General features: G+C 37.8%; 8 non-coding genes across 8 annotated transcripts; 4 read left to right on the forward strand and 4 right to left on the reverse strand.

The window, feature by feature from the left end:
* Window positions 1-2,728: 2,728 nt before the first annotated feature.
* On the forward strand, window positions 2,729-2,810 carry TRNAS-GCU (transfer RNA serine (anticodon GCU)). The gene has a single exon. It is a non-coding gene; the product is annotated as a tRNA-Ser (tRNA).
* Window positions 2,811-4,725: 1,915 nt separating this feature from the next.
* On the reverse strand, window positions 4,726-4,799 carry TRNAT-AGU (transfer RNA threonine (anticodon AGU)). The gene has a single exon. It is a non-coding gene; the product is annotated as a tRNA-Thr (tRNA).
* Window positions 4,800-7,058: 2,259 nt separating this feature from the next.
* Window positions 7,059-7,140, forward strand: TRNAS-GCU (transfer RNA serine (anticodon GCU)). Its single transcript has one exon. It is a non-coding gene; the product is annotated as a tRNA-Ser (tRNA).
* A 1,915-nt stretch (window positions 7,141-9,055) lies between these two features.
* On the reverse strand, window positions 9,056-9,129 carry TRNAT-AGU (transfer RNA threonine (anticodon AGU)). Its single transcript has one exon. It is a non-coding gene; the product is annotated as a tRNA-Thr (tRNA).
* Window positions 9,130-10,758: 1,629 nt separating this feature from the next.
* TRNAT-AGU (transfer RNA threonine (anticodon AGU)) lies at window positions 10,759-10,832 on the reverse strand. The gene has a single exon. It is a non-coding gene; the product is annotated as a tRNA-Thr (tRNA).
* Window positions 10,833-11,388: 556 nt separating this feature from the next.
* Window positions 11,389-11,470, forward strand: TRNAS-GCU (transfer RNA serine (anticodon GCU)). Its single transcript has one exon. It is a non-coding gene; the product is annotated as a tRNA-Ser (tRNA).
* A 2,762-nt stretch (window positions 11,471-14,232) lies between these two features.
* TRNAT-AGU (transfer RNA threonine (anticodon AGU)) lies at window positions 14,233-14,306 on the reverse strand. The gene has a single exon. It is a non-coding gene; the product is annotated as a tRNA-Thr (tRNA).
* Window positions 14,307-14,862: 556 nt separating this feature from the next.
* Window positions 14,863-14,944, forward strand: TRNAS-GCU (transfer RNA serine (anticodon GCU)). Its single transcript has one exon. It is a non-coding gene; the product is annotated as a tRNA-Ser (tRNA).
* The last annotated feature ends 8,224 nt before the right edge of the window (window positions 14,945-23,168 follow it).

Raw genomic sequence — 23,168 nt, forward strand, 5'->3', positions numbered from 1 at the left:
TAACCCAGTGGAAACATCCCCTTTGTACTCTGCTCTGTTTTGTTTCTAGTAGCCCTAGTGCAGTATGAAATAGTTTTTATCAGATACTAGATGGATTCTAGATACACCCTCCGAATTGGTTAGACCGGATAATACACACAGACAATTAAGGAATTATATACCTGACCGGGTCCGTAGGCTCAGGACTTTCAAACGTGGTCAGTTTAAGGGTTCAGAGAAGACAGCCAACTATCTCCTCCCAGCCGGACGTGAATACAGAAGGTTAGGTAAGATGATATATTTTCTCACCAGGTCTCGAGCTGCAGTCTCGTCCCGCTGGAAAGACGTCCGTCCTGGGGGGAGATTTTGTTGCGGCTGTGATCATCTGGTATCGTCCTGAGCCCCACTGTTTGAGCGCCAACTGATGATTCTGTCACACTAAGGTGCGACCCGTCTTAATTGTCTGTGGCCGAATTGTAGCTTTGGCACAAGGTATACGTATACTCGAGAAAAGAATACACAAGACAAGAGGGTATCGTGTCAGTATGATTCTTCTCTGTCTTTAATCAAACGTGTACAGCTTTTATAACAGAATTTGAGCTACATCATCAGTTACATCATGGACATATTTCCAGTTACTATTTGCTTTTCTCAGGTCGCTACACAATCATTATGTACACTTCTAGGCTACCGTTTACTGCTCCCACATTGCTGAACAATACTTATATACACAAGTATTGTCTTCTAGCTTGGCTCACCCTGGTCCACCCAGTTTATTCAATATTTGATGAAGCTTAGGTGAGTGATACCATACAGAAACAACTCTAAGAAAATATAAGAAAATATAAGAAAATCAGAAGTATCTTAAAGCAACATGATCCCAATATCCAGCAAAGCGTCCATATAGTGATACAGTTTTGATTCTTGTATATATTCATGTGCCATATATTCTTCCCTTAACAGCACGTGCGCTATGTAGAAGAGGTGGCCGAGTGGTTAAGGTGATGGACTGCTAATCCATTGTGCTCTGCATGCATGGGTTCGAATCCCATCCTCGTCGGATTAATCTGCTTCTTCTTTCGTTTTGAATGGTTTGGTTTTCATTTTTAACCCAAGCGGTGGACACTTCAAGCATGAAAGTCTACAATACTCCTGTGCTGCTATCAAACTTTGCAGAGTCAGATCTGTAAATCCACTGGTTTTAATTTGTAAAGCTTGATGCCATCCTATATTCTGTAAAGAAAATTATATCCTCTAATTCCTTTTAAAGTGTTTCAACAGCAGAGAATTTTTTTTCTCAATTGCACTATATTAGGGCTGTGGGAAATTAATATTTGATGACAAACAAGAGTAAAAGTCCTCTTTTTGGGGTAAAAACCCACAAAATGAGATGAAGAATAGAAAGCACTGCTGACATTCAAAATCAAGATTTTCCTTTTACTAAATAGGCTCTTTGACCAACTAAGCCAAAGGACAAACAGGTGCGAAACATTAAAAAGCCTGCTTAGAGAGTTAAACAGCCCTAAACTGAGATAAAAAAGGAAAAGGACTGCTGGCATTCAAATTCAAGATTTTCCATTTACTAAATAGGCTCTTTGACCAACTAAGACAAAGGACAAACAGGTGTGATACATTAGAAAGCCTGCTTAGAGAGTTAAACAGCCCTAAACTGAGATAAAGAAGGAAGAGGACTGCTGGCATTCAAATTCAAGATTTTCTGTTTACTAAACAGGCTCTTTGACCAACTAAGACAAAGGACAAACAGGTGTGATACATTAGAAAGCCTGCATAGAGAGTTAAGAAGCCCCAAACTGACATAAAGAAAGAATAGCACTGCTGGCATTCAAATTCAAGATTTTCTGTTTACTAAACAGGCTCTTTGACCAACTAAGCCAAAGGACATAAAGGTGAGATACATTGGATAAATGGATTAGAGATGGATAGAAAGGAGGCATTTCAAAACTAAATCAACTGGTTTTACATTGTCATGCTTGAAGCCATCTTTCTTCCTTTATATCTCTTAGATAGAAGAGATTTTTAATCTCACAATTGCACTATCAGTCGCAAGTGAAACACCTATTTTTAAGATAGGAAGCTTCTTTGTAAGGAGATGAAAACAAGGCACTGCTGAGATTTGAACTCAGGATCTCTTGTTTACTAGACAGGCACTTTAACCAACTAAGCCACAGCACCAGAAAATGGCATGCATTTGAAATCCAAGGAAGATTGAAGCACCAATCCAACATTCAACTGGTTAGCGCAGCAAAACATTATTGAGCTTGAGTTCCATTCCACGTAGAGCAGAAACATGGAATAAGATTTCAATCTCAGTCATAACACTTAAGAAGCCAAGTAAATTTTGAAGACCATTCATTTAAAAGACTGACAAATTTACAGAAGCTGTATCGAGGACAAAGGCTTTGAAGTTTTGCAATTGAATGAGCCATCTTTTAGCACAGCTGAAATTTGGGACTTGTTTTGCTTCCAAGTTATGACACAGAATAGACAGATTGAAGAAATGCCATGGCAAAACCAAAAGGAGGAAAAATTATGACTAATTGATATTAAAAACCTCAGCACTGGTTCATTTCTGATAGAGTTTTCCCCAAGCTAACTTCAAACAACAGGCACTGTAGTTGACGAGATAAGTCAAATCTGACAAAAGCCAACATACAATCTTCAGTGAAAAAACACTGACTGGTAAAAACCCTCTCAACATCTTCCCACCTAAACGCACAGGTGCTATGTAGATGAGGTGGCCGAGTGGTTAAGGCGATGGACTGCTAATCCATTGTGCTCTGCATGCATGGGTTCGAATCCCATCCTCGTCGGATTAATCTGCTTCTTCTTTCGTGTTGAATGGTTTGGTTTTCATTTTTAACCCAAGCGGTGGACACTTCAAGCATGAAAGTTTACAATACTCCTGTGCTGCTATCAAACTTTGCAGAGTCAGATGTGTAAATCCACTGGTTTTAATTTGTAAAGCTTGATGCCATCCTATATTCTGTAAAGAAAATTATATCCTCTAATTCCTTTTAAAGTGTTTCAACAGCAGAGAATTTTTTTTCTCAATTGCACTATATTAGGGCTATGGGAAATTAATATTTGATGACAAGCAAGAGTAAAAGTCCTCTTTTTGGGGTAAAAACCCACAAAATGAGATGAAGAATAGAAAGCACTGCTGACATTCAAAATCAAGATTTTCCTTTTACTAAATAGGCTCTTTGACCAACTAAGCCAAAGGACAAACAGGTGAAAAACATTAAAAAGCCTGCTTAGAGAGTTAAACAGCCCTAAACTGAGATAAAGAAGGAAAAGGACTGCTGGCATTCAAATTCAAGATTTTCCATTTACTAAATAGGCTCTTTGACAAACTAAGACAAAGGACAAACAGGTGTGATACATTAGAAAGCCTGCTTAGAGAGTTAAACAGCCCTAAACTGAGATAAAGAAGGAAGAGGACTGCTGGCATTCAAATTCAAGATTTTCTGTTTACTAAACAGGCTCTTTGACCAACTATGACAAAGGACAAACAGGTGTGATACATTAGAAAGCCTGCTTAGAGAGTTAAGAAGCCCCAAACTGACATAAAGAAAGAATAGCACTGCTGGCATTCAAATTCAAGATTTTCTGTTTACTAAACAGGCTCTTTGACCAACTAAGAAAAAGGACATAAAGGTGAGATACATTGGATAAACGGATTAGAGATGCATAGAAAGGAGGCATTTCAAAACTAAATAAACTGGTTTTACATTGTCATGCTTGAAGCCATCTTTCTTCCTTTATATCTCTTAGATAGAAGAGATTTTTAATCTCACAATTGCACTATCAGTCGCAAGTGAAACACCTATTTTTAAGATAGGAAGCTTCTTTGTGAGGAGATGAAAACAAGGCACTGCTGAGATTCAAACTCAGGATTTTCCTTTTACTAAATAGGCTCTTTGACCAACTAAGCCAAAGGACAAACAGGTGAAAAACATTAAAAAGCCTGCTTAGAGAGTTAAACAGCCCTAAACTGAGAAAAAGAAGGAAAAGGACTGCTGGCATTCAAATTCAAGATTTTCCATTTACTAAATAGGCTCTTTGACCAACTAAGACAAAGGACAAACAGGTGTGATACATTAGAAAGCCTGCTTAGAGAGTTAAACAGCCCTAAACTGAGATAAAGAAGGAAGAGGACTGCTGGCATTCAAATTCAAGATTTTCTGTTTACTAAACAGGCTCTTTGACCAACTAAGACAAAGGACAAACAGGTGTGATACATTAGAAAGCCTGCTTAGAGAGTTAAACAGCCCTAAACTGAGATAAAGGAAGAGGACTGCTGGCATTCAAATTCAAGATTTTCTGTTTACTAAACAGGCTCTTTGACCAACTAAGACAAAGGACAAACAGGTGTGATACATTAGAAAGCCTGCTTAGAGAGTTAAGAAGCCCCAAACTGACATAAAGAAAGAATAGCACTGCTGGCATTCAAATTCAAGATTTTCTGTTTACTAAACAGGCTCTTTGACCAACTAAGAAAAAGGACATAAAGGTGAGATACATTGGATAAACGGATTAGAGATGCATAGAAAGGAGGCATTTCAAAACTAAATAAACTGGTTTTACATTGTCATGCTTGAAGCCATCTTTCTTCCTTTATATCTCTTAGATAGAAGAGATTTTTAATCTCACAATTGCACTATCAGTCGCAAGTGAAACACCTATTTTTAAGATAGGAAGCTTCTTTGTGAGGAGATGAAAAAAAGGCACTGCTGAGATTCGAACTCAGGATCTCCTGTTTACTAGACAGGCGCTTTAACCAACTAAGCCACAGCACCAGAAGATGGCATGCATTTGAAATCCAAGGAAGATTGAAGCACCAATCGAACATTCAACTGGTTAGCGCAGCAAAACATTATTGAGCTTGAGTTCCATTCCACGTAGAGCAGAAACATGGAATAAGATTTCAATCTCAGTCATAACACTTAAGAAGCCAAGTAAATTTTGAAGAGCATTCATTTAAAAGACTGACAAATTTACAGAAGCTGTATCGAGGACAAAGGCTTTGAAGTTTTGCAATTGAATGAGCCATCTTTTAGCACAGCTGAAATTTGGGACTTGTTTTGCTTCCAAGTTATGACACAGAATAGACAGATTGAAGAAATGCCATGGCAAAACCAAAAGGAGGAAAAATTATGACTAATTGATATTAAAAACCTCAGCACTGGTTCATTTCTGATAGAGTTTTCCCCAAGCTAACTTCAAACAACAGGCACTGTAGTTGACGAGATAAGGCAACTCTGACAAAAGCCAACATACAATCTTCAGTGAAAAAACTCTGACTGGTAAAAACCCTCTCAACATCTTCCCACCTAAACGCACGTGCTCTATGTAGAAGAGGTGGACGAGTGGTTAAGGTGATGGACTGCTAATCCATTGTGCTCTGCATGCATGGGTTCGAATCCCATCCTCGTCGGATTAATCTGCTTCTTCTTTTGTTTTGAATGGTTTGGTTTTCATTTTTAACCCAAGCGGTGGACACTTCAAGCATGAAAGTTTACAATACTCCTGTGCTGCTATCAAACTTTGCAGAGTCAGATCTGTAAATCCACTGGTTTTAATTTGTAAAGCTTGATGCCATCCTATATTCTGTAAAGAAAATTATATCCTCTAATTCCTTTTAAAGTGTTTCAACAGCAGAGAATTTTTTTTCTTAATTGCACTATATGAGGGCTATGGGAAATTAATATTTGATGACAAGCAAGAGTAAAAGTCCTCTTTTTGGGGTAAAAACCCACAAAATGAGATGAAGAATAGAAAGCACTGCTGACATTCAAAATCAAGATTTTCCTTTTACTAAATAGGCTCTTTGACCAACTAAGCCAAAGGACAAACAGGTGCGAAACATGAAAAAGCCTGCTTAGAGAGGTAAACAGCCCTAAACTGAGATAAAGAAGGAAAAGGACTGCTGGCATTCAAATTCAAGATTTTCCATTTACTAAATAGGCTCTTTGACAAACTAAGACAAAGGACAAACAGGTGTGATACATTAGAAAGCCTGCTTAGAGAGTTAAACAGCCCTAAACTGAGATAAAGAAGGAAGAGGACTGCTGGCATTCAAATTCAAGATTTTCTGTTTACTAAACAGGCTCTTTGACCAACTATGACAAAGGACAAACAGGTGTGATACATTAGAAAGCCTGCTTAGAGAGTTAAGAAGCCCCAAACTGACATAAAGAAAGAATAGCACTGCTGGCATTCAAATTCAAGATTTTCTGTTTACTAAACAGGCTCTTTGACCAACTAAGACAAAGGACATTAAGGTGGTTTTACATTGTCATGCTTGAAGCCATCTTTCTTCATATCTCTTAGATAGAAGAGATTTTTAATCTCACAATTGCACTATCAGTCGCAAGTGAAACACCTATTTTTAAGATAGGAAGCTTCTTTGTAAGGAGATGAAAACAAGGCACTGCTGAGATTTGAACTCAGGATCTCTTGTTTACTAGACAGGCACTTTAACCAACTAAGCCACAGCACCAGAAAATGGCATGCATTTGAAATCCAAGGAAGATTGAAGCACCAATCCAACATTCAACTGGTTAGCGCAGCAAAACATTATTGAGCTTGAGTTCCATTCCACGTAGAGCAGAAACATGGAATAAGATTTCAATCTCAGTCATAACACTTAAGAAGCCAAGTAAATTTTGAAGAGCATTCATTTAAAAGACTGACAAATTTACAGAAGCTGTATCGAGGACAAAGGCTTTGAAGTTTTGCAATTGAATGAGCCATCTTTTAGCACAGCTGAAATTTGGGACTTGTTTTGCTTCCAAGTTATGACACAGAATAGACAGATTGAAGAAATGCCATGGCAAAACCAAAAGGAGGAAAAATTATGACTAATTGATATTAAAAACCTCAGCACTGGTTCATTTCTGATAGAGTTTTCCCCAAGCTAACTTCAAACAACAGGCACTGTAGTTGACGAGATAAGTCAAATCTGACAAAAGCCAACATACAATCTTCAGTGAAAAAACACTGACTGGTAAAAACCCTCTCAACATCTTCCCACCTAAACGCACAGGTGCTATGTAGATGAGGTGGCCGAGTGGTTAAGGCGATGGACTGCTAATCCATTGTGCTCTGCATGCATGGGTTCGAATCCCATCCTCGTCGGATTAATCTGCTTCTTCTTTCGTGTTGAATGGTTTGGTTTTCATTTTTAACCCAAGCGGTGGACACTTCAAGCATGAAAGTTTACAATACTCCTGTGCTGCTATCAAACTTTGCAGAGTCAGATCTGTAAATCCACTGGTTTTAATTTGTAAAGCTTGATGCCATCCTATATTCTGTAAAGAAAATTATATCCTCTAATTCCTTTTAAAGTGTTTCAACAGCAGAGAATTTTTTTTCTCAATTGCACTATATTAGGGCTATGGGAAATTAATATTTGATGACAAGCAAGAGTAAAAGTCCTCTTTTTGGGGTAAAAACCCACAAAATGAGATGAAGAATAGAAAGCACTGCTGACATTCAAAATCAAGATTTTCCTTTTACTAAATAGGCTCTTTGACCAACTAAGCCAAAGGACAAACAGGTGAAAAACATTAAAAAGCCTGCTTAGAGAGTTAAACAGCCCTAAACTGAGATAAAGAAGGAAAAGGACTGCTGGCATTCAAATTCAAGATTTTCCATTTACTAAATAGGCTCTTTGACAAACTAAGACAAAGGACAAACAGGTGTGATACATTAGAAAGCCTGCTTAGAGAGTTAAACAGCCCTAAACTGAGATAAAGAAGGAAGAGGACTGCTGGCATTCAAATTCAAGATTTTCTGTTTACTAAACAGGCTCTTTGACCAACTATGACAAAGGACAAACAGGTGTGATACATTAGAAAGCCTGCTTAGAGAGTTAAGAAGCCCCAAACTGACATAAAGAAAGAATAGCACTGCTGGCATTCAAATTCAAGATTTTCTGTTTACTAAACAGGCTCTTTGACCAACTAAGAAAAAGGACATAAAGGTGAGATACATTGGATAAACGGATTAGAGATGCATAGAAAGGAGGCATTTCAAAACTAAATAAACTGGTTTTACATTGTCATGCTTGAAGCCATCTTTCTTCCTTTATATCTCTTAGATAGAAGAGATTTTTAATCTCACAATTGCACTATCAGTCGCAAGTGAAACACCTATTTTTAAGATAGGAAGCTTCTTTGTGAGGAGATGAAAACAAGGCACTGCTGAGATTCAAACTCAGGATTTTCCTTTTACTAAATAGGCTCTTTGACCAACTAAGCCAAAGGACAAACAGGTGAAAAACATTAAAAAGCCTGCTTAGAGAGTTAAACAGCCCTAAACTGAGAAAAAGAAGGAAAAGGACTGCTGGCATTCAAATTCAAGATTTTCCATTTACTAAATAGGCTCTTTGACCAACTAAGACAAAGGACAAACAGGTGTGATACATTAGAAAGCCTGCTTAGAGAGTTAAACAGCCCTAAACTGAGATAAAGAAGGAAGAGGACTGCTGGCATTCAAATTCAAGATTTTCTGTTTACTAAACAGGCTCTTTGACCAACTAAGACAAAGGACAAACAGGTGTGATACATTAGAAAGCCTGCTTAGAGAGTTAAACAGCCCTAAACTGAGATAAAGGAAGAGGACTGCTGGCATTCAAATTCAAGATTTTCTGTTTACTAAACAGGCTCTTTGACCAACTAAGACAAAGGACAAACAGGTGTGATACATTAGAAAGCCTGCTTAGAGAGTTAAGAAGCCCCAAACTGACATAAAGAAAGAATAGCACTGCTGGCATTCAAATTCAAGATTTTCTGTTTACTAAACAGGCTCTTTGACCAACTAAGAAAAAGGACATAAAGGTGAGATACATTGGATAAACGGATTAGAGATGCATAGAAAGGAGGCATTTCAAAACTAAATAAACTGGTTTTACATTGTCATGCTTGAAGCCATCTTTCTTCCTTTATATCTCTTAGATAGAAGAGATTTTTAATCTCACAATTGCACTATCAGTCGCAAGTGAAACACCTATTTTTAAGATAGGAAGCTTCTTTGTGAGGAGATGAAAAAAAGGCACTGCTGAGATTCGAACTCAGGATCTCCTGTTTACTAGACAGGCGCTTTAACCAACTAAGCCACAGCACCAGAAGATGGCATGCATTTGAAATCCAAGGAAGATTGAAGCACCAATCGAACATTCAACTGGTTAGCGCAGCAAAACATTATTGAGCTTGAGTTCCATTCCACGTAGAGCAGAAACATGGAATAAGATTTCAATCTCAGTCATAACACTTAAGAAGCCAAGTAAATTTTGAAGAGCATTCATTTAAAAGACTGACAAATTTACAGAAGCTGTATCGAGGACAAAGGCTTTGAAGTTTTGCAATTGAATGAGCCATCTTTTAGCACAGCTGAAATTTGGGACTTGTTTTGCTTCCAAGTTATGACACAGAATAGACAGATTGAAGAAATGCCATGGCAAAACCAAAAGGAGGAAAAATTATGACTAATTGATATTAAAAACCTCAGCACTGGTTCATTTCTGATAGAGTTTTCCCCAAGCTAACTTCAAACAACAGGCACTGTAGTTGACGAGATAAGGCAACTCTGACAAAAGCCAACATACAATCTTCAGTGAAAAAACTCTGACTGGTAAAAACCCTCTCAACATCTTCCCACCTAAACGCACGTGCTCTATGTAGAAGAGGTGGACGAGTGGTTAAGGTGATGGACTGCTAATCCATTGTGCTCTGCATGCATGGGTTCGAATCCCATCCTCGTCGGATTAATCTGCTTCTTCTTTTGTTTTGAATGGTTTGGTTTTCATTTTTAACCCAAGCGGTGGACACTTCAAGCATGAAAGTTTACAATACTCCTGTGCTGCTATCAAACTTTGCAGAGTCAGATCTGTAAATCCACTGGTTTTAATTTGTAAAGCTTGATGCCATCCTATATTCTGTAAAGAAAATTATATCCTCTAATTCCTTTTAAAGTGTTTCAACAGCAGAGAATTTTTTTTCTTAATTGCACTATATGAGGGCTATGGGAAATTAATATTTGATGACAAGCAAGAGTAAAAGTCCTCTTTTTGGGGTAAAAACCCACAAAATGAGATGAAGAATAGAAAGCACTGCTGACATTCAAAATCAAGATTTTCCTTTTACTAAATAGGCTCTTTGACCAACTAAGCCAAAGGACAAACAGGTGCGAAACATGAAAAAGCCTGCTTAGAGAGGTAAACAGCCCTAAACTGAGATAAAGAAGGAAAAGGACTGCTGGCATTCAAATTCAAGATTTTCCATTTACTAAATAGGCTCTTTGACAAACTAAGACAAAGGACAAACAGGTGTGATACATTAGAAAGCCTGCTTAGAGAGTTAAACAGCCCTAAACTGAGATAAAGAAGGAAGAGGACTGCTGGCATTCAAATTCAAGATTTTCTGTTTACTAAACAGGCTCTTTGACCAACTATGACAAAGGACAAACAGGTGTGATACATTAGAAAGCCTGCTTAGAGAGTTAAGAAGCCCCAAACTGACATAAAGAAAGAATAGCACTGCTGGCATTCAAATTCAAGATTTTCTGTTTACTAAACAGGCTCTTTGACCAACTAAGACAAAGGACATTAAGGTGGTTTTACATTGTCATGCTTGAAGCCATCTTTCTTCATATCTCTTAGATAGAAGAGATTTTTAATCTCACAATTGCACTATCAGTCGCAAGTGAAACACCTATTTTTAAGATAGGAAGCTTCTTTGTAAGGAGATGAAAACAAGGCACTGCTGAGATTCGAACTCAGGATCTCCTGTTTACTAGACAGGCGCTTTAACCAACTAAGCCACAGCACCAGAAGATGGCATGCATTTGAAATCCAAGGAAGATTGAAGCACCAATCGAACATTCAACTGGTTAGCGCAGCAAAACATTATTGAGCTTGAGTTCCATTCCACGTAGAGCAGAAACATGGAATAAGATTTCAATCTCAGTCATAACACTTAAGAAGCCAAGTAAATTTTGAAGAGCATTCATTTAAAAGACTGACAAATTTACAGAAGCTGTATCGAGGACAAAGGCTTTGAAGTTTTGAAATTGAATGAGCCATCTTTTAGCACAGCTGAAATTTGGGACTTGTTTTGCTTCCAAGTTATGACACAGAATAGACAGATTGAAGAAATGCCATGGCAAAACCAAAAGGAGGAAAAATTATGACTAATTGATATTAAAAACCTCAGCACTGGTTCATTTCTGATAGAGTTTTCCCCAAGCTAACTTCAAACAACAGGCACTGTAGTTGACGAGATAAGGCAACTCTGACAAAAGCCAACATCCAATCTTCAGTGAAAAAACACTGACTGGTAAAAACCCTCTCAACATCTTCCCACCTAAGCGCACAGGTGCTATGTAGACGAGGTGGCCGAGTGGTTAAGGCGATGGACTGCTAATCCATTGTGCTCTGCATGCATGGGTTCGAATCCCAACCTCGTCGGATTAATCTGCTTCTTCTTTCGTGTTGAGTGGTTTGTTTTTCATTTTTAACCCAAGCGGTGGACACTTCAAGCATGAAAGTTTACAATACTCCTGTGCTGCTATCAAACTTTGCAGAGTCAGATCTGTAAATCCACTGGTTTTAATTTGTAAAGCTTGATGCCATCCTATATTCTGTAAAGAAAATTATATCCTCTAATTCCTTTTAAAGTGTTTCAACAGCAGAGAATTTTTTTTCTCAATTGCACTATATTAGGGCTATGGGAAATTAATATTTGATGACAAGCAAGAGTAAAAGTCCTCTTTTTGGGGTAAAAACCCACAAAATGAGATGAAGAATAGAAAGCACTGCTGACATTCAAAATCAAGATTTTCCTTTTACTAAATAGGCTCTTTGACCAACTAAGCCAAAGGACAAACAGGTGAAAAACATTAAAAAGCCTGCTTAGAGAGTTAAACAGCCCTAAACTGAGATAAAGAAGGAAAAGGACTGCTGGCATTCAAATTCAAGATTTTCCATTTACTAAATAGGCTCTTTGACCAACTAAGACAAAGGACAAACAGGTGTGATACATTAGAAAGCCTGCTTAGAGAGTTAAACAGCCCTAAACTGAGATAAAGAAGGAAGAGGACTGCTGGCATTCAAATTCAAGAGTTTCTGTTTACTAAACAGGCTCTTTGACCAACTATGACAAAGGACAAACAGGTGTGATACATTAGAACGCCTGCTTAGAGAGTTAAGAAGCCCCAAACTGACATAAAGAAAGAATAGCACTGCTGGCATTCAAATTCAAGATTTTCTGTTTACTAAACAGGCTCTTTGACCAACTAAGAAAAAGGACATAAAGGTGAGATACATTGGATAAACGGATTAGAGATGCATAGAAAGGAGGCATTTCAAAACTAAATCAACTGGTTTTACATTGTCATGCTTGAAGCCATCTTTCTTCCTTTATATCTCTTAGATAGAAGAGATTTTTAATCTCACAATTGCACTATCAGTCGCAAGTGAAACACCTATTTTTAAGATAGGATGCTTCTTTGTGAGGAGATGAAAACAAGGCACTGCTGAGATTTGAACTCAGGATCTCCTGTTTACTAGACAGGCGCTTTAACCAACTAAGCCACAGCACCAGAAAATGGCATGCTTTTGAAATCCAAGGAAGATTGAAGCACCAATCGAACATTCAACTGGTTAGCGCAGCAAAACAATATTGAGCTTGAGTTCCATTCCACATAGAGCAGAAACATGGAATAAGATTTCAATCTCAGTCATAACACTTAAGAAGCCAAGTAAATTTTGAAGAGCATTCATTTAAAAGACTGACAAATTTACAGAAGCTGTATCGAGGACAAAGGCTTTGAAGTTTTGCAATTGAATGAGCCATCTTTTAGCACAGCTGAAATTTGGGACTTGTTTTGCTTCCAAGTTATGACACAGAATAGACAGATTGAAGAAATGCCATGGCAAAACCAAAAGGAGGAAAAATTATGACTAATTGATATTAAAAACCTCAGCACTGGTTCATTTCTGATAGAGTTTTCCCCAAGCTAACTTCAAACAACAGGCACTGTAGTTGACGAGATAAGGCAACTCTGACAAAAGCCAACATACAATCTTCAGTGAAAAAACACTGACTGGTAAAAACCCTCTCAACATCTTCCCACCTAAACGCACAGGTGCTATGTAGACGAGGTGGACGAGTGGTTAAGGCGATGGACTGCTAATCCATTGTGCTCTGCATGCATGGGTTCGAATCCCATCCTCGTCGCATTAATCTGCTTCTTCTTTCGTGTTGAATGGTTTGGTTTTCATTTTTAAACCAAGCGGTGGACACTTCAAGCATGAAAGTTTACAATGCACCTGTGCTGCTATCAAACTTTGCAGAGTCAGATCTGTAAATCCACTGGTTTTAATTTGTAAAGCTTGATGCCATCCTATATTCTGTAAAGAAAATTATATCCTCTAATTCCTTTTAAAGTGTTTCAACAGCAGAGAATTTTTTTTCTTAATTGCACTATATGAGGGCTATGGGAAATTAATATTTGATGACAAGCAAGAGTAAAAGTCCTCTTTTTGGGGTAAAAACCCACAAAATGAGATGAAGAATAGAAAGCACTGCTGACATTCAAAATCAAGATTTTCCTTTTACTAAATAGGCTCTTTGACCAACTAAGCCAAAGGACAAACAGGTGCGAAACATGAAAAAGCCTGCTTAGAGAGGTAAACAGCCCTAAACTGAGATAAAGAAGGAAAAGGACTGCTGGCATTCAAATTCAAGATTTTCCATTTACTAAATAGGCTCTTTGACAAACTAAGACAAAGGACAAACAGGTGTGATACATTAGAAAGCCTGCTTAGAGAGTTAAACAGCCCTAAACTGAGATAAAGAAGGAAGAGGACTGCTGGCATTCAAATTCAAGATTTTCTGTTTACTAAACAGGCTCTTTGACCAACTATGACAAAGGACAAACAGGTGTGATACATTAGAAAGCCTGCTTAGAGAGTTAAGAAGCCCCAAACTGACATAAAGAAAGAATAGCACTGCTGGCATTCAAATTCAAGATTTTCTGTTTACTAAACAGGCTCTTTGACCAACTAAGACAAAGGACATTAAGGTGGTTTTACATTGTCATGCTTGAAGCCATCTTTCTTCATATCTCTTAGATAGAAGAGATTTTTAATCTCACAATTGCACTATCAGTCGCAAGTGAAACACCTATTTTTAAGATAGGAAGCTTCTTTGTAAGGAGATGAAAACAAGGCACTGCTGAGATTCGAACTCAGGATCTCCTGTTTACTAGACAGGCGCTTTTACCAACTAAGCCACAGCACCAGAAGATGGCATGCATTTGAAATCCAAGGAAGATTGAAGCACCAATCGAACATTCAACTGGTTAGCGCAGCAAAACATTATTGAGCTTGAGTTCCATTCCACGTAGAGCAGAAACATGGAATAAGATTTCAATCTCAGTCATAACACTTAAGAAGCCAAGTAAATTTTGAAGAGCATTCATTTAAAAGACTGACAAATTTACAGAAGCTGTATCGAGGACAAAGGCTTTGAAGTTTTGAAATTGAATGAGCCATCTTTTAGCACAGCTGAAATTTGGGACTTGTTTTGCTTCCAAGTTATGACACAGAATAGACAGATTGAAGAAATGCCATGGCAAAACCAAAAGGAGGAAAAATTATGACTAATTGATATTAAAAACCTCAGCACTGGTTCATTTCTGATAGAGTTTTCCCCAAGCTAACTTCAAACAACAGGCACTGTAGTTGACGAGATAAGGCAACTCTGACAAAAGCCAACATCCAATCTTCAGTGAAAAAACACTGACTGGTAAAAACCCTCTCAACATCTTCCCACCTAAGCGCACAGGTGCTATGTAGACGAGGTGGCCGAGTGGTTAAGGCGATGGACTGCTAATCCATTGTGCTCTGCATGCATGGGTTCGAATCCCAACCTCGTCGGATTAATCTGCTTCTTCTTTCGTGTTGAGTGGTTTGTTTTTCATTTTTAACCCAAGCGGTGGACACTTCAAGCATGAAAGTTTACAATACTCCTGTGCTGCTATCAAACTTTGCAGAGTCAGATCTGTAAATCCACTGGTTTTAATTTGTAAAGCTTGATGCCATCCTATATTCTGTAAAGAAAATTATATCCTCTAATTCCTTTTAAAGTGTTTCAACAGCAGAGAATTTTTTTTCTCAATTGCACTATATTAGGGCTATGGGAAATTAATATTTGATGACAAGCAAGAGTAAAAGTCCTCTTTTTGGGGTAAAAACCCACAAAATGAGATGAAGAATAGAAAGCACTGCTGACATTCAAAATCAAGATTTTCCTTTTACTAAATAGGCTCTTTGACCAACTAAGCCAAAGGACAAACAGGTGAAAAACATTAAAAAGCCTGCTTAGAGAGTTAAACAGCCCTAAACTGAGATAAAGAAGGAAAAGGACTGCTGGCATTCAAATTCAAGATTTTCCATTTACTAAATAGGCTCTTTGACCAACTAAGACAAAGGACAAACAGGTGTGATACATTAGAAAGCCTGCTTAGAGAGTTAAACAGCCCTAAACTGAGATAAAGAAGGAAGAGGACTGCTGGCATTCAAATTCAAGAGTTTCTGTTTACTAAACAGGCTCTTTGACCAACTATGACAAAGGACAAACAGGTGTGATACATTAGAACGCCTGCTTAGAGAGTTAAGAAGCCCCAAACTGACATAAAGAAAGAATAGCACTGCTGGCATTCAAATTCAAGATTTTCTGTTTACTAAACAGGCTCTTTGACCAACTAAGAAAAAGGACATAAAGGTGAGATACATTGGATAAACGGATTAGAGATGCATAGAAAGGAGGCATTTCAAAACTAAATCAACTGGTTTTACATTGTCATGCTTGAAGCCATCTTTCTTCCTTTATATCTCTTAGATAGAAGAGATTTTTAATCTCACAATTGCACTATCAGTCGCAAGTGAAACACCTATTTTTAAGATAGGATGCTTCTTTGTGAGGAGATGAAAACAAGGCACTGCTGAGATTTGAACTCAGGATCTCCTGTTTACTAGACAGGCGCTTTAACCAACTAAGCCACAGCACCAGAAAATGGCATGCATTTGAAATCCAAGGAAGATTGAAGCACCAATCGAACATTCAACTGGTTAGCGCAGCAAAACAATATTGAGCTTGAGTTCCATTCCACATAGAGCAGAAACATGGAATAAGATTTCAATCTCAGTCATAACACTTAAGAAGCCAAGTAAATTTTGAAGAGCATTCATTTAAAAGACTGACAAATTTACAGAAGCTGTATCGAGGACAAAGGCTTTGAAGTTTTGCAATTGAATGAGCCATCTTTTAGCACAGCTGAAATTTGGGACTTGTTTTGCTTCCAAGTTATGACACAGAATAGACAGATTGAAGAAATGCCATGGCAAAACCAAAAGGAGGAAAAATTATGACTAATTGATATTAAAAACCTCAGCACTGGTTCATTTCTGATAGAGTTTTCCCCAAGCTAACTTCAAACAACAGGCACTGTAGTTGACGAGATAAGGCAACTCTGACAAAAGCCAACATACAATCTTCAGTGAAAAAACACTGACTGGTAAAAACCCTCTCAACATCTTCCCACCTAAACGCACAGGTGCTATGTAGACGAGGTGGACGAGTGGTTAAGGCGATGGACTGCTAATCCATTGTGCTCTGCATGCATGGGTTCGAATCCCATCCTCGTCGCATTAATCTGCTTCTTCTTTCGTGTTGAATGGTTTGGTTTTCATTTTTAAACCAAGCGGTGGACACTTCAAGCATGAAAGTTTACAATGCACCTGTGCTGCTATCAAACTTTGCAGAGTCAGATCTGTAAATCCACTGGTTTTAATTTGTAAAGCTTGATGCCATCCTATATTCTGTAAAGAAAATTATATCCTCTAATTCCTTTTAAAGTGTTTCAACAGCAGAGAATTTTTTTTCTCAATTGCACTATATTAGGGCTATGGGAAATTAATATTTGATGACAAGCAAGAGTAAAAGTCCTCTTTTTGGGGTAAAAACCCACAAAATGAGATGAAGAATAGAAAGCACTGCTGACATTCAAAATCAAGATTTTCCTTTTACTAAATAGGCTCTTTGAACAACTAAGCCAAAGGACAAACAGGTGCGAAACATTAAAAAGCCTGCTTAGAGAGTTAAACAGCCCTAAACTGAGATAAAGAAGGAAGAGGACTGCTGGCATTCAAATTCAAGATTTTCTGTTTACTAAACAGGCTCTTTGACCAACTAAGACAAAGGACAAACAGGTGTGATACATTAGAAAGCCTGCTTAGAGAGTTAAACAGCCCTAAACTGAGATAAAGAAGGAAGAGGACTGCTGGCATTCAAATTCAAGATTTTCTGTTTACTAAACAGGCTCTTTGACCAACTATGACAAAGGACAAACAGGTGTGATACTTTAGAAAGCCTGCTTAGAGAGTTAAGAAGCCCCAAACTGACATAAAGAAAGAATAGCACTGCTGGCATTCAAATTCAAGATTTTCTGTTTACTAAACAGGCTCTTTGACCAACTAAGTCAAAGGACATAAAGGTGAGATACATTGTATAAACGGATTAGAGATGCATAGAAAGGAGGCATTTCAAAACTAAATCAACTGGTTTTACATTGACATGCTTGAAGCCATCTTTCTTCCTTTATATCTCTTAGATAGAAGAGATTTTTAATCTCACAATTGCACTATCAGTCTCAAGTGAAACACCTATTTTTAAGATAGGATGCTTCTTTGTGAGGAGATGAAAACAAGGCACTGCTGAGATTCGAACTCAGGATTTCCTGTTTACTAGACAGGCGCTTTAACCAACTAAGCCACAGCACCAGAAAATGGCATGCATTTGAAATCCAAGGAAGATTGAAGCACCAATCGAACATTCAACTGGTTAGCGCAGCAAAACAATATTGAGCTTGAGTTCCATTCCACATAGAGCAGAAACATGGAATAAGATTTCAATCTCAGTCATAACACTTAAGAAGCCAAGTAAATTTTGAAGAGCATTCATTTAAAAGACTGACAAATTTACAGAAGCTGTATCGAGGACAAAGGCTTTGAAGTTTTGCAATTGAATGAGCCATCTTTTAGCACAGCTGAAATTTGGGACTTGTTTTGCTTCCAAGTTATGACACAGAATAGACAGATTGAAGAAATGCCATGGCAAAACCAAAAGGAGGAAAAATTATGACTAATTGATATTAAAAACCTCAGCACTGGTTCATTTCTGATAGAGTTTTCCCCAAGCTAACTTCAAACAACAGGCACTGTAGTTGACGAGATAAGGCAACTCTGACAAAAGCCAACATACAATCTTCAGTGAAAAAACACTGACTGGTAAAAACCCTCTCAACATCTTCCCACCTAAACACACGTGTGCTATGTAGAAGAGGTGGCCGAGTGGTTAAGGTGATGGACTGCTAATCCATTGAGCTCTGCATGCATGGGTTCGAATCCCATCCTCGTCGGATTAATCTGCTTCTTCTTTCGTTTTGAATGGTTTGGTTTTCATTTTTAACCCAAGCGGTGGACACTTCAAGCATGAAAGTCTACAATACTCCTGTGCTGCTATCAAACTTTGCAGAGTCAGATCTGTAAATCCACTGGTTTTAATTTGTAAAGCTTGATGCCATCCTATATTCTGTAAAGAAAATTATATCCTCTAATTCCTTTTAAAGTGTTTCAACAGCAGAGAATTTTTTTTCTCAATTGCACTATATTAGGGCTGTGGGAAATTAATATTTGATGACAAACAAGAGTAAAAGTCCTCTTTTTGGGGTAAAAACCCACAAAATGAGATGAAGAATAGAAAGCACTGCTGACATTCAAAATCAAGATTTTCCTTTTACTAAATAGGCTCTTTGACCAACTAAGCCAAAGGACAAACAGGTGCGAAACATTAAAAAGCCTGCTTAGAGAGTTAAACAGCCCTAAACTGAGATAAAGAAGGAAAAGGACTGCTGGCATTCAAATTCAAGATTTTCCATTTACTAAATAGGCTCTTTGACCAACTAAGACAAAGGACAAACAGGTGTGATACATTAGAAAGCCTGCTTAGAGAGTTAAACAGCCCTAAACTGAGATAAAGAAGGAAGAGGACTGCTGGCATTCAAATTCAAGATTTTCTGTTTACTAAACAGGCTCTTTGACCAACTAAGACAAAGGACAAACAGGTGTGATACATTAGAAAGCCTGCTTAGAGAGTTAAGAAGCCCCAAACTGACATAAAGAAAGAATAGCACTGCTGGCATTCAAATTCAAGATTTTCTGTTTACTAAACAGGCTCTTTGACCAACTAAGACAAAGGACATAAAGGTGAGATACATTGGATAAACGGATTAGAGATGCATAGAAAGGAGGCATTTCAAAACTAAATCAACTGGTTTTACATTGTCATGCTTGAAGCCATCTTTCTTCCTTTATATCTCTTAGATAGAAGAGATTTTTAATCTCACAATTGCACTATCAGTCGCAAGTGAAACACCTATTTTTAAGATAGGAAGCTTCTTTGTAAGGAGATGAAAACAAGGCACTGCTGAGATTCGAACTCAGGATCTCCTGTTTACTAGACAGGAACTTTAAACAACTAAGCCACAGCACCAGAAAATGGCATGCTTTTGAAATCCAAGGAAGATTGAAGCACCAATCGAACATTCAACTGGTTAGCGCAGCAAAACAATATTGAGCTTGAGTTCCATTTCACGTAGAGCAGAAACATGGAATAAGATTTCAATCTCAGTCATAACACTTAAGAAGCCAAGTAAATTTTGAAGAGCATTCATTTAAAAGACTGACAAATTTACAGAAGCTGTATCGAGGACAAAGACTTTGAAGTTTTGCAATTGAATGAGCCATCTTTTAGCACAGCTGAAATTTGGGACTTGTTTTGCTTCCAAGTTATGACACAGAATAGACAGATTGAAGAAATGCCATGGCAAAACCAAAAGGAGGAAAAATTATGACTAATTGATATTAAAAACCTCAGCACTGGTTCATTTCTGATAGAGTTTTCCCCAAGCTAACTTCAAACAACAGGCACTGTAGTTGACGAGATAAGGCAACTCTGACAAAAGCCAACATACAATCTTCAGTGAAAAAACACTGACTGGTAAAAACCCTCTCAACATCTTCCCACCTAAACGCACAGGTGCTATGTAGACGAGGTGGCCGAGTGGTTAAGGAGATGGACTGCTAATCCATTGTGCTCTGCATGCATGGGTTCGAATCCCATCCTCGTCGGATTAATCTGCTTCTTCTTTCGTTTTGAATGGTTTGGTTTTCATTTTTAACCCAAGCGGTGGACACTTCAAGCATGAAAGTTTACAATACTCCTGTGCTGCTATCAAACTTTGCACAGTCAGATCTGTAAATCCACTGGTTTTAATTTGTAAAGCTTGATGCCATCCTATATTCTGTAAAGAAAATTATATCCTCTAATTCCTTTTAAAGTGTTTCAACAGCAGAGAATTTTTTTTCTCAATTGCACTATATTAGGGCTATGGGAAATTAATATTTGATGACAAGCAAGAGTAAAAGTCCTCTTTTTGGGGTAAAAACCCACAAAATGAGATGAAAAATAGAAAGCACTGCTGACATTCAAAATCAAGATTTTCCTTTTACTAAATAGGCTCTTTGACCAACTAAGCCAAAGGACAAACAGGTGAAAAACATTAAAAAAGCCTGCTTAGAGAGTTAAACAGCCCTAAACTTAGATAAAGAAGGAAAAGGACTGCTGGCATTCAAATTCAAGATTTTCCATTTACTAAATAGGCTCTTTGACAAACTAAGACAAAGGACAAACAGGTGTGATACATTAGAAAGCCTGCTTAGAGAGTTAAACAGCCCTAAACTGAGATAAAGAAGGAAGAGGACTGCTGGCATTCAAATTCAAGATTTTCTGTTTACTAAACAGGCTCTTTGACCAACTATGACAAAGAACAAACAGGTGTGATGCATTAGAAAGCCTGCTTAGAGAGTTAAGAAGCCCCAAACTGACATAAAGAAAGAATAGCACTGCTGGCATTCAAATTCAAGATTTTCTGTTTACTAAACAGGCTCTTTGACCAACTAAGACAAAGGACATAAAGGTGAGATACATTGGATAAACGGATTAGAGATGCATTTCAAAACTAAATCAACTGGTTTTACATTGTCATGCTTGAAGCCATCTTTCTTCCTTTATATCTCATAGATAGAAGAGATTTTTAATCTCACAATTGCACTATCAGTCGCAAGTGAAACACCTATTTTTAAGATAGGAAGCTTCTTTGTAAGGAGATGAAAACAAGGCACTGCTGAGATTAGAACTCAGGATCTCCTGTTTACTAGACAGGAACTTTAACCAACTAAGCCACAGCACCAGAAAATGGCATGCATTTGAAATCCAAGGAAGATTGAAGCACCAATCGAACATTCAACTGGTTAGCGCAGCAAAACAATATTGAGCTTGAGTTCCATTTCACGTAGAGCAGAAACATGGAATAAGATTTCAATCTCAGTCATAACACTTAAGAAGCCAAGTAAATTTTGAAGAGCATTCATTTAAAAGACTGACAAATTTACAGAAGCTGTATCGAGGACAAAGACTTTGAAGTTTTGCAATTGAATGAGCCATCTTTTAGCACAGCTGAAATTTGGGACTTGTTTTGCTTCCAAGTTATGACACAGAATAGACAGATTGAAGAAATGCCATGGCAAAACCAAAAGGAGGAAAAATTATGACTAATTGATATTAAAAACCTCAGCACTGGTTCATTTCTGATAGAGTTTTCCCCAAGCTAACTTCAAACAACAGGCACTGTAGTTGACGAGATAAGGCAACTCTGACAAAAGCCAACATACAATCTTCAGTGAAAAAACACTGACTGGTAAAAACCCTCTCAACATCTTCCCACCTAAACGCACAGGCGCTATGTAGACGAGGTGGACGAGTGGTTAAGGCGATGGACTGCTAATCCATTATGCTCTGCATGCATGGGTTCGAATCCCATCCTCGTCGCATTAATCTGCTTCTTCTTTCGTGTTGAATGGTTTGGTTTTCATTTTTAAACCAAGCGGTGGACACTTCAAGCATGAAAGTTTACAATGCACCTGTGCTGCTATCAAACTTTGCAGAGTCAGATCTGTAAATCCACTGGTTTTAATTTGTAAAGCTTGATGCCATCCTATATTCTGTAAAGAAAATTATATCCTCTAATTCCTTTTAAAGTGTTTCAACAGCAGAGAATTTTTTTTCTCAATTGCACTATATTAGGGCTATGGGAAATTAATATTTGATGACAAGCAAGAGTAAAAGTCCTCTTTTTGGGGTAAAAACCCACAAAATGAGATGAAGAATAGAAAGCACTGCTGACATTCAAAATCAAGATTTTCCTTTTACTAAATAGGCTCTTTGACCAACTAAGCCAAAGGACAAACAGGTGAAAAACATTAAAAAGCCTGCTTAGAGAGTTAAACAGCCCTAAACTGAGATAAAGAAGGAAAAGGACTGCTGGCATTCAAATTCAAGATTTTCCATTTACTAAATAGGCTCTTTGACCAACTAAGACAAAGGACAAACAGGTGTGATACATTAGAAAGCCTGCTTAGAGAGTTAAACAGCCCTAAACTGAGATAAAGAAGGAAGAGGACTGCTGGCATTCAAATTCAAGAGTTTCTGTTTACTAAACAGGCTCTTTGACCAACTATGACAAAGGACAAACAGGTGTGATACATTAGAACGCCTGCTTAGAGAGTTAAGAAGCCCCAAACTGACATAAAGAAAGAATAGCACTGCTGGCATTCAAATTCAAGATTTTCTGTTTACTAAACAGGCTCTTTGACCAACTAAGAAAAAGGACATAAAGGTGAGATACATTGGATAAACGGATTAGAGATGCATAGAAAGGAGGCATTTCAAAACTAAATCAACTGGTTTTACATTGTCATGCTTGAAGCCATCTTTCTTCCTTTATATCTCTTAGATAGAAGAGATTTTTAATCTCACAATTGCACTATCAGTCGCAAGTGAAACACCTATTTTTAAGATAGGATGCTTCTTTGTGAGGAGATGAAAACAAGGCACTGCTGAGATTTGAACTCAGGATCTCCTGTTTACTAGACAGGCGCTTTAACCAACTAAGCCACAGCACCAGAAAATGGCATGCATTTG

This window comes from Dendrobates tinctorius, unplaced genomic scaffold (assembly GCF_039654945.1).
Source record: "Dendrobates tinctorius isolate UK_male_01 unplaced genomic scaffold, ASM3965494v1 ptg000254l, whole genome shotgun sequence".
Taxonomy (NCBI): domain Eukaryota; kingdom Metazoa; phylum Chordata; class Amphibia; order Anura; family Dendrobatidae; genus Dendrobates; species Dendrobates tinctorius.